The sequence below is a fragment of the Megalops cyprinoides genome, chromosome 20, assembly GCF_013368585.1.
Source record: "Megalops cyprinoides isolate fMegCyp1 chromosome 20, fMegCyp1.pri, whole genome shotgun sequence".
Lineage (NCBI taxonomy): Eukaryota > Metazoa > Chordata > Actinopteri > Elopiformes > Megalopidae > Megalops > Megalops cyprinoides.
The window spans coordinates 2,437,972-2,448,029 of NC_050602.1; positions in this window are offsets into that span (position 1 = coordinate 2,437,972).

Sequence of the window (10,058 nt, forward strand, 5' to 3'; positions counted from 1 at the left end):
ATGTTAGCAATTTGATGATGATCAGCATCAATGGGCCCCCTGTAAGTCTTTTTGAGCCAAGAAAGTACATTACAACATGGTTGAGAAGCCGTCGCTCTGCCATGGATGCAAAGAGGCAAAGCAAAGTGGAGATGCCAGAGTACAAACACATCTGGAACGCTTTGTAGTCTGGATACCCCGCCTTACCCCACCCCCACGGACACTATGCTACTTTAAACATGTAATGTGGCTTGAAATAAATAGGTTTCATCCTCTGAAAATACCTACCCAGTCCTTTGGAATGGCCTCAATAGTGTGTGAATGTGCAGTATGCATTGGTGATTATGGTGGTGGTTGGGGTTGTTGGGTGCAGGGTTATTATCGTATACTAAAACTAAAACTAAGACATAAGGTAATGGTTTTTAGACATTTTCGTAAACTGAAATAAAATAATTTACCCGAAGAAAATGTAAAATTAAAACTAAACGAAACTAAGAATGATTGCTAAAAAACTAATAAAAATAAAATAAGAAAAGACAAAAAATAATTGTCGTTATCGTTTCAAGACGGCGGAAGTCGTATCCATTCAAGGCGGCGGGTGTCACACTCAGGGGCGGTTTGTTCCTTAGGGCGATCGGGCGACGCACCACCAAAGGAGGAAAGGGAGGGAATTTTTCACATCACACATCCTACCACAGTGCTACACTAGCCGTGACTGTTCTAGACAGTTTGTCCTGCCTCTGAATATCATAGTCCAATCAGTATCAAGTCGTGTTCCGTGGAGTACCCCCCTTTCGGGCGATTTCAGTCTGGTTGAAAATCGCACAGATCGCTTTGATAGACTCATGTTTCGAACTGCAGGCGCTGCAATGCAATCTGTATGGGTTCTGGGTGGGCTCGTCATACGGAACCTGGTGTAGGGATCGCTGGGGCAGCCAGTGACCTTGTCACATTCAAGGTCAACGTGGCTAATGTTACCTCAACTCAGAGCAACTCGATCGTGGCATTAAAAAATACCGTTCAGTCGTCGTAGTAAGCAGGATAAATTGGCAACTAAAGAATTAGGACCACCCAGACCAAATTTAAACATCAAGCAAGTATCTACGGGGTGCGCGGGGGGGGGTGTTAGGGGGGTAATAGTATAACTGGGGATTTTCGCGGAGCTGGTATGAGCGGAAAACGTGGCTAGCAGGCTGTGAAGTAGGTAACGTTTTGTTCTACTACCCCTGCTCAATTCAATGTGACAATGTCAAGTTAGCTAGCTGTTAATTTACCCATTGAACGGGTCACCGCTTAGCCATCATCGCAACAATTGCCCCCTCCCCCCGAGAGATTTGGCAGGAGCCGCCACTCAACATTGCCACACTCAACATTGTGTGTAGTCTGAAACAAATGTATCGCATATGTTAGTTAAGTTTAGTCTTGAAATGTTGATATCTTCAGTGATTATTTTTCACGCTGCACTAATCTTAGACATTTTTTTCTCCTTAATTAAAATTACTAAAACTAAAACTGAAACTATAATAAACTAAAACGAAATAGAAATGAGTCCATGAGATAAAAACTAAACTGAAACTAATGAAAACACTGGTGAAACTAACTAAAACTAAACGGAAATTCAGACTGAATACAAACATATTATCAAAATAAAAACGAATGTGAAAATGTAAAACTATTATAACCTTGGTTGGGTGTTGCACTGGGGTGTGCGTGGAGGGAGGGGGTGGGGGGAATCATCACAGTATACCCACTACTGAAAACTAAACTACACCACTGGAACACATAGTTCAATGTCCAAATGGCATGGCTGCTAAGATACAATCAGTTTGTAGTTCTTAAAATAGGGATATCTCCTGCACCTTTTTATCTACTGGCACAACTAATACACTAAATAGTGTTGAAGAAACACTTGGATTTACCATATTGGCCTGAATATAAGACGGCATTCTTTTTTTTCAGAAATTGCATCTGAAAAGTGAGGTTGTCTTACATGGGAAGACTATACATTTAAATGTCATTATACATTAACAACAGCACACGGTGCCATTTATCTTTAAAATGGTTGCTTTTCACAAGGAGATGTTTCAATGATATTAGAAATCTCAGTAGACTAGTTTATTTTTATTTTTTATTTAATTTAAATAACTTATTCATTTGAAAATGTGATTATATTTATTTTATTTAAATGTGACAATTTCATTTAAAAGATGTAGAAAATATATCAGCATACCTTGTTTTATTCAGTGTGTTTTATTAAATTCATGTCAAATGAAATTATTTTCTTTAAAAATTAAGATTTGAACTTCAAAAAGTCTTTTACCAAAAAAAGGTGTTGAAAAATGGAGGGGTCCTTTTCTAATCAGGGACATGTTATTATATTCAGCTAATATGGTATGTCCTCTGCCATTTTTCCCACGATTTTGGATTTTTTCAAACACCCAAAAATTGCACTCTTCCAACAGCATTGGCGCTTCTTATTGCAATGTCCCAAGAAGACACACTACATTTTATGGCACTGCTTATGTTTAATCTTGACATATATGTAGTGAGGAGCAGTACGATGGTGCAAACGGGTAGCACTACTGGCTAACAATATGGAGGTTTCAAGTTCGGGGTGTGTCTGCGTTCAGTTAGTACCTTGTTCCTGTATTCATGTGGGTTTCCTCTGGGTATTCTGGTTTTCTTCTGGTTTTCAAACACATTCAGATAATGTCAACCGGACATGCTATATTGCCCATAGGTATGAGTGTAAGAGTGGGTGTCTATATGTCTGTTCACCTTGTGATGGACTGGTGTCTTGTTCAGGGGTTGTTCTGATTAGTTGTCTACCTGGTGGCCCTGTGGTGCTGGCCCCTTCATTGCTGCTTGCAACTATGTTTTATTGTTATTATTATTATTATTATTATTATGGGGGCAAGATTCCACTGAACTCGCTCACATCTCCTGCGAGCTATGTTTGAGCAAGACAATGCCTGTAACAAAATAAATCCGACCTCCGATTGCTTTAGTCACAATTCGGCAACCAATTACTGATTACTAGCAAACCATCGTGAGCATCCACAAGGATGTGCACGGTAGCAACAGCCCCAAAGACGAGGTCTTCGTTGAATGCATTCAACTGAGATAAAAGGCAGATTCATTCCTCCGAATTCTAAACTTAAGCAGCGGCGCGTGGCGACAACAATCGAATGGAACCACAACGGCGTCACGCTCGTTAAGTACCTACCTGGGCCGTGAGATTTGCCTAGGGACTGAACTGTCACGTCAAGGCTGTGTTCACACGTAGCGTCTTTTTTGAGGAAAAACGCTGGCCAGAGCATTTTTTCGTAGAAAAACGCTGGCATCGTTTGTTCCAAAAAGCAGAGACCGTCTTTTGTTGCCATGACAACAGCTACTGCAACATTTTCGCGATACAAAATGGCGAGAAGGAGGCTCTTATTCTGGCTTTTGAAGCTGAAAGGGAGGAGGATGTCAGTTTTCCCCGACGTTTGTGGGTGCATGAAATTGTACGGGGGAGGGCACAGTATGGTGCTTACCATAATTTAGCGCAGGAGCTCCGTTTGGACGATATGTGGTTAACTTTAGCTAACAGGCTAGATTTGCTAACGACAAGCAGTAAACACAAACACTTACCAGAAACTCCTATGATCCGTCCAATTTGACTGCAAACGGCCTCTTTATGATGAATGTTATGATACAGTTTAACTGTCATGTTGTACAGTTCACTGTACTTAGAAACTAGCACAATTAACTTCTTCACCGCCACCTTCTCCATTTTGGGCGTTTTTTTCTGAGAAATTGTACTTTTTTCAACTGGAAAAAAAACATCCTGAGCTTTAGAAAAATGCCGTCGACGGTGTTAAAAACGCTCAGGACGTTTTTGAAAACACGGTCTACTCCATAGTATTATTATGTAAAACCGACGCTGACAGCTTCAAAAAAAGACGCTGTGTGTGAACACAGCCTAAGTTTTTTCACTGCAGTTGAGGGCGTGCCACCCAACGTCTGACCATGAAATGACATTCATGTCTATCTCATTCCTGTCTTTGACTGAATGAGATTTTCAGCGGTTGGGGACCGAAGAAAAAACACCTTGCTCTCAGCTGAGAACTGTCTCATTGTGGAACTGTACACATCCTGTCCCCGTACTGTCGCTATACTTACTGTATGCACTTTTGTAAGTCGCTTTGGATAAAAGCGTCTGCTAAATAAATAAATGTAAATGTAAATGTAAAACACCCTCTGCTCAGTTAGCTACAGATTCCTACAGACCCGTTATGGTATCCAGGAAGAAGTTGACTGTGTAAGATAGTGCTTTAAAACTGGCGTGTCAGCGATTAGTTGTTTTTGGGCCAAAAAATAATAATTTCATGTGGAGTTTTATTGTAGCTACATTAAACGGCCCATGTCCAATTTAGAAAATATTTTCCAATGATAAGTGCAACAGTTCGCTATATTATTGAGAGTTCTCTATATTATTGAGAAGTACTACTAAATGTGTGTATGGTTTTCTAAAATATTCCCAGGGTTATTTTATACATAAAACTAACACACCTCAGTTGTTATATGTAATTGGGCTACTTTTTAAATAATATGTATGCATGTATGATTAAATTAACTTAAGAAAGAGCTCGAAATTGGGTGTTACATGATGTGTTGTGAAAACTGGCACAGAACAGATAAATTGGTTACTGTTACTGACCTGCAGCGTTTTCATCCGTCAGTAACATATTGTTGTTAGACGTAGGTATCGAAATGTTCAGCATATGCTGATTCAACCTGCCCAAAGGCCCCCGCTCTCAGAAAAAATATTTAAAAATGGCTTTAGAAGCAGTGGTTCGGGTGTGGTGAAGTATAACCACTGAAAGCTGGAAAATAATGAAGACTGAAAGTAACTAAAAGTTAGTTATTACATTTGTTTGGTAAACAGAGCGGCAGTAATGTTTAACCCAAACTGTTTCAGTACCTATCCAGCTGTATAAATTGATATTAAACGGTAAGCAACAATGTGTAAAACGGCCTGGATACGAGTGCCTTAAAAGAAAATGAGCCTTCTAGCTGCAGCTGTGCATTGTTTTTAAAACCAGTCGCAGTAAAGGAAAAAAATGAACTTCAGACATAAATCACGGAATACCGCCAACAAAACCCAGATTACAGGTGAGAGAGACGGGATATCAGCAGGATATCAGTGTGTCTCTTCGCCGGTTTGCCTAGTCTGACGTCATGGGAAAGAGGCCCTTGTTCTTCAGCGCTTCAGAGCGCTGATTTGCGCTGCTTAGAGATCGCAAATCTGCTGTTTAGAGATCACAATACATGTGGTTCCGGGGAGGCGGGAAAGCTACGCAGCTATGTCTCTAGTTGAGGTGCATGAGGAGACCGAAAAAGGCCAGAGCCAGGGTCTGGTGCCACAACTACCTCCGGCTGGCTGTTCACTGTCTCCCACGACTAGGAGAAAACGACATCTACAGGGAAAGCTGACTGACATGGACACCAGCCCCGGCAGAAAAAGGTGACGCAAACCCCCTCTCGTCTCGAGCAAAAGCTGAGCAGCAGCCACGTCGACGGCCGGCCAGGGGCAAGAGAGACAACAGAGGGCAGATAAACTATCTGCCTCTGTGGCTCAGCTGGCCAAAATATGTCTCATAGAGCAAATGAATGACAGTCAGATAGCACGATGTCTTTGGACAGGGCAGCGAAGGACAACGAGCACATCCAAGACTCCCTGCTGGTGTCCAAGTAACTGCCAGATAATTCAGAGCCGCCAGCATTTTGGCAGACTGGGGTACGATGCATTCTTGAAATTGGCTTATATTGGTAGTTTCACCCAAGAACATCACTAGACATGTACTGTTGGTTTGAGGCGGGGTTTGAATAATATAATAAAAAAACAGCAGGACACAACCACGTCAACACCAGGAAGTTCACAGCGGGCGTTAGATTTCGGCACCAGCTGCGCAGCGTGCTGCTAGCCAGCTGATTTCAGGAACGTGGGCCTAGAGGGCGGGGGACTCGGGGTAGGGATCAGGGCCCTAGAGACAAGAGGAACAGCGACCAAAGTTCTCCTCCAGCAGACAGAGAGGGGGAGGCTGTGGGCTAAGCTCCCGCGGGGACAGCAGGGGAGGGCCGGTACGCAGGTCAGAGGTTCAGGAGATAAGATCGCGCTCTCCAGCATGAGTTAAATTGTGGCTAGACACACAATTCAAAAACACGCGAACTCGCTCAGCAGGAATAAAAACATCGAAAATCATTTAAAGTTGATGTACTGTAGCTGTAGTTAATAGCTACCTTGACTTATTCTTGATCAGAGCGTTTTATTGTTGTTTAGATGCATTTTTGTGTTTTGGCATCACATAACAGGTTCAAAGAGTGGCTTGAGTTATTGCTGCCTGCGACTCCATTCGTTCTCCCTTTTAACCTTCCTCATCGTTTCCGTTGTGACGTCGCAGCAGGTGGTACTAATGGAAAAAATAGGAAGGCAAACATTGTTCTGAAGCATTCATTCATTTAGGCCTATTTATTTATTTTGATTTTTCCGCTTGTGTCCACCTGATGTTTACCTAAAAGAAACTGAAATGTAGTCCAGTTTCCAGTCTTGTCTCAAAGATGGAAACGACCGAAATATTAAAATGTTCTAACACGTTATCCATACCATGCTACTAATAATTGCCACTATGCTACTAATAATTGTGGAAGTAATGCATAATTTCAGTTATTCCCCGGAAAAAATAAAGGTCAGAGTTAAATGTTGATATCTTCATATAGCGCTCTCTATCAAAAAGGACAACGGGAACATTTCATTAATCATTATAATCATTAAAGCCATATAACAACCAATGCCAGAAACGTGCAAGTGTATGACTAATTACATGTTCTGGAATCCTTTATTTGCATTTACAACAGAAAAGAGCCCATAGCCGTACAGGTCTATCCATTTAGATCTTACGTAATAAGGTACTTTTGTTTCACTTTGTCGTTACTTGTTGCCATAGAAACTGCCTCAGTATTGTGTCTCCACTTATTTAAGAATTTAAACCGCGGGTTGATCATGTCAGGATACAATTCATATTAAATCTGGCACCCGAGACAGAATTAGGTTATTAACTAGATGGATTTTTGTTTATTTTGCAGATGGATGTGTGAGGAGTATGTGGTGAAATAAAATTCGATTCGGAAAACGTGAAACAGGGTTTCTATTTGCTTCAGGGTGTTTTTTTTTTTTTTGGCTATTACTGTGTCCTTATTGCCACTGGTCAGCATACAGCTCCTGCAAATGATTACCGGTAGTTTTAATGGAGCTTTTTGCAGGCGTCTGTTTAGTATTTGCATTTAGTGTAGGTGAGTCAAATGCGTTCACCAGCACATGTTTCTGACAAAAATCTTATAATGTAAAACAAAAGACGCGCGTACTGGACTTCATCACTTGTTCCTTAGGAAAGTAGCCTATAGACTGTAAAATGTGAAAACACAACTGAGTATGACGTAGGCATGCTGTATAGAAATTTGATAAATTCAATAGGCTACTGATGCCAAATGAGCTTGCTAATATATTTCATGAATCACCGCATAATTATTTCAGCGCAAATGTGATGACTATGTAAGTCCAAATGTCAAATTACGACAGATTTATTTGAATGAGAGCTGAAGGCAATATTTCCCGTGACATTTTATTTAGCGTCATGATCAATGTATTCAAACTTTCAAATGATATAAATTAAATTGCAAACAATTGTGAAGTATTGTGATAATAAAATTATCCTGAACAGAGCTACAGTCAAAACAAATCGGTAATTATATAATTCATATTGGTTTCTATCGCATGGCCAGTATGTTATTACCCATGATTAAAGAAACAACTTTTTAAGAATAATTACTTTTCAGAGGAGTAGTGGGCTTGTAAAACTGAGAACTGTGTTAGCAGTCCAATAAACGCATTTTCCTTAAAATATATTTTAAAAGAATATCTAATGGTAGGGTTTGCTCTTTGGAGGTGTAGGATTATTTCATTTTTAGATTAAAAGTATTTACATTAAAATATTATTATAATCTAAATCGTAAATAATATTTCTCGTCCTACAATTTAACTTAGAGTGATCACTCTTAACAGTAGCCTAATTTTAGTCTTAGAAATCTGAGTGTGCGTTTGTATATCTGTACAAATCCATTCGCATGCAGTATTCTTCAGTATAAATCCGTGTTATATCGGGTAAAAAAGATACAGAACATTTGCATTGTGATGGCAACGCATACTGGCATGCGTAATATCTTTGGAAATGTAATGTCTGTTATGTGCTAGCTTCAGTATTGGCGCAAAGTCCTTGGATCTGTGTGTTTTGAAATAATGAAGGAAGGTGTCTGTTCGCCAAGCATCTGCTTTATTTTAATTAACACGGAGACCGCAAGAGACAAGGAACAGCCCCCATCTATCGGCTGTATCGGCCGCGTCTCTCCTTCGTCCTACATCCCGGTTCACACTGCTGCATAAATCACACTGGAAAGTGGTTAAAAGCACCAAGGTAAGTTAAAAGCCGTTCGTTTAATATTCCATTCATTTTAAACCGAGCAAGACATGTTTATGATATATCGTAATTTTCTCCATACTAAGCAAACTGAATACAAGAAGATATTGGATGAAAAATGACTTGCGCTGTACGTTATGGCAGTGATATTTCTATTTCCTTACAACGATATTAAATCAAACCGGGTTCTTAGTTCGTGTTGACTCTATATCTTTTTGTTCATAAACGCGGCTTGTAGTCAAACTACCTGTACAATAAATAATAGGTTGACGAAGGTGTATACGTGCGCTGTGTGCGTTTAAAAGAAAATACTGCAATGGCTGTCTAAAATGCTACTATGCTGTCTTTGGAATGTCATTAATTAAAGCTACAATTTATTTACAGCACTTCAAGGACGTTTAGAAATTAAAAAAAATGAAAATGAATAACTATACTACAATCACTTTAAAAGTGGGGTATTTCTGTGTTTGTGTTTTAATCCACGTGCGTCTTCGCGTGTTATGATACTGAAAAAATGAGGCCTAACTGGCCATGTTAGCACACTGTATTTTGTTAACGAAGTACCGAGGTCATTAACACTTTTGTAACGCGCAAGTTGTCTTTCGCCCGAAGCCTGAAGTTAATGAAATGCTTTAGCATTTAAGTTCTCATCTACAGGGGAGCATCATTGTTAAATTCACATGCGTGGAAAAGGTCTGTTTTTCTAGGGTTACCAATGATATGTCCTTTGATAATACAAGCATGCACGTGCGCGCACAAACAAACAAACAAACAAACACACACACACACACACACACACACACACATTTTCATATTCCTTGAGAATGCGGAAAATTAAATTGGCGCGAACACACATAGCCTAACTGCTGTAATCAGCCAAACGGCTATTTAAGCAGGTTTGAAAATTTTGGATCATGAAGGAAAAAAAAAATTTTCCTTGACATAAAGTTAGATTAAAATAGAAAACCAAATAAAAACCCTCCATCCGTGGACGTATTTGCGCGCGCGCGCATCTTCTCATGTGTAAAATTGCCGGTGTCTGGACCTAAATCCACTTCGTAAGGAGACATGTTTGCTGCTACTGGAGCTGCCCATTTCACATCTGAGATATATTTTAATTTAATACTTCTTAAAATTATTGATGTTTTCGGGCGCAAGCTCTCTGCAGTCTATTATTAGGCCAACTAAAGGTCAGCAGGCATACCCATAAGTTTGTATTGTTTTATAACCTTTATTTTCTGCTTTGTATTCGTTACAGCTTGCTTCAAACAGACGTAGTGTTAATTGAGAGTTAATGACTGCTAAACTGGTGCGCAAATTTTTTGGTCGTGGGTTCAATATTGCTCACTTATTAAATTCTTCCGATAAAAGGCTTTCATATTTGGTCTGTACATGACACGTCGGCAGACGCTGTATGAAGTATAAGCTGGATCCATTCAAAACAATACAATAATGGTAAGCACAATAATGTCAGTCATATTAATGAACATTATACGTTCAAAGAGCAAAAAAAAAAACACACACGAAGACGCGACTGTTTTGTACAGAACAATTTAGTTCCGT